Here is a 2343-nt window from a genome sequence, read left to right on the forward strand (position 1 = left end):
GTTGTTAAACAACTCGAAAGAGAGTCTCCGTCACGAACGGACGTGTTTCTCTCTACGCGAGATATTTATTTGGCTATCACGATTTATTGTATCGCGCTGTATTCCTGCGATTGTGAATAAACATATCTATTTACCTTTTTACTCACGAGTGATTCATTTCGGCGAATCGGGAGTGCGGATCTCGTGAGACGAACGGACGTAACACACTAGACGCGCGGACGGACGTAACAATATGTATATATACAGGGGATGGCCTGCTAGGCGTGCCGTTTGAATCGTTTGAAGACGTTTAGTGGCAGTTCCCACTCCCAGCGGCCCGCGCGCTGTGCGATCGGTGGGGACGGTAGGTTGTATATTCGGTAGCAGTAGGCCGGTCGGACGCGCTTATTCGGCTATCTTTAAACGTTAATATCTCGTTAACTATTGTGCAACCTACAAAATGGTATAAGATTTTTCGATTCAATTCGGTCCGTTCTACCTGCTCGTGATCGATTAGCCGATAATTTTCAAACACCCTGTATACATATATATATGTACAGGGTGTCCCATAACTCTCCTGACAAATATCATGGACAGGTAGAGCGGATTAAACTGAGACGGAACGTCTTCTACCATTTTTCAATTTTCGCAATAGTTAACGAGATATTTATTTATAAAGATATCCAAATTTGCACGGCCCACCGCCAAATCCAAGCGCGCGGCTCGATAGGACCGCCCAGTGCGGCGCGCCGCGCGCGCTCGCCGTCGCTAGGCACGCGTTGTTTGTAAGAAGCAGCAATGGTCGTCGCTAGACATGAGTTACGAATAGCATCGAATTTCCAGCTATAATTATTCTTTGAGCTACGATCATTCTCTGTTCATATCAAAACGAAATCTTCGTACAAAAAATTTATTTTTGCATGCACGTATGTTCGGAAACATATTAGAAATTAATATCTCGAAATACGAAATTTTTATGTCGCGACATAAATCCATTTTCATTAAGTACTTCTCGAGTTATAAGGCTTACAAGTTACAGTACCGCCGGCATAACCGGCATTAGTATTACCCAAGGTGCCCGACCAACGGCTAAAACCTCAAGAATTTTGTTCAGGATCATGACCTGGATAACATTTTTCGAGATCAAAGTCATTGGAGGCTGTTCTTCTTATTTTCATCTTTGCACTAAAAATTCATTTGTACGTAAAAATGAAAATAAGAGCTACAACTTCCAATGGTCTTGATCTTGATAAATGTTATCCAGGCCATGATCCTGAACAACATTCAAGAGGTTTTAGCCATCGGTCGGACATCTTGGGTAATGTTAGTGCCGACGGTACTATAACTTTCAAGCCTTATAACTCACAAAGTATTTAATGAAAAAATATTTTATTATAGTGTTTTGAAAAGCTCTCAAGGTAAATTACAAGAATATATAATAAAAAATGGAAGGTTCCATTTAAAAAATTCGAAGTGACCTTGCCCTGACCTTGACAACGCCACCCAAGGTCAAACCAATGATACCATTTTATGTCCCCCTCGAAGTCACAAAACATTTGTTTGAAACATTTTTCTCTAAAATGCACAAAGACATAGAGAATGGACTGCGCGATTCGTGTAGTGGTATAGGATATGTTGGTTCGAGGAAAATGAGAGAGAGAGACGTAGGTTGCGGCCAATCTGTGTCTTTTTCTACTCAACGGTGAAATTGTGATGTTCCGGGCCCCGTCCTTATGGAAACAGACACTGAAAATTTTCGAAGAAACACTGAAAATGAGGAGTTAACACTCAAATTTGAGCGTTAACCTCTTATTTTCATTGTTTTTTCGAAATTTTCAGTCTGTTTCCATAAGGGCGAAACATAATTTTAAAGCTTTGTAAATGAGATATTTAAGCTTTTCACGAATCTAACCTAATATGTGTACCTACTTATGAAATGATCTTTTAGGTTCTTTATCTCCTCGCCACTTGCACACCCAACAAGTATACACCATATTTCTATGTACTTCTCTAATACAGACTCGATACGAATCGAAAATGACACTTATGCAAGATTTCCGAGACTCGAAACGTTGCACAGATATCTTACAAAAAAGGGTGATTGATGGCCACGATACGTTCCTACGCGACGAAGGAGGAACCAATCACAATCTTAGAAAAAGAGGGAGATTGGCCGCAACCTACGTCCCTCTCTCTCATTTTCCTCGACCAACATATCCTATACCACTTATTGTAGTTATACACGGATCGCGCAGTCCATTCTCTATTAGGGTGGAGTCCCATGAAGCGTATTTGCCGCGTATCGCGTAACCGCGTAACCAATCAGAAGCGATCCGCTGTTGTGGTTTCGCGTTTTACTGATTA

This window comes from Trachymyrmex cornetzi, unplaced genomic scaffold (assembly GCF_001594075.2).
Source record: "Trachymyrmex cornetzi isolate Tcor2-1 unplaced genomic scaffold, Tcor1.1 scaffold1348, whole genome shotgun sequence".
NCBI lineage: Eukaryota > Metazoa > Arthropoda > Insecta > Hymenoptera > Formicidae > Trachymyrmex > Trachymyrmex cornetzi.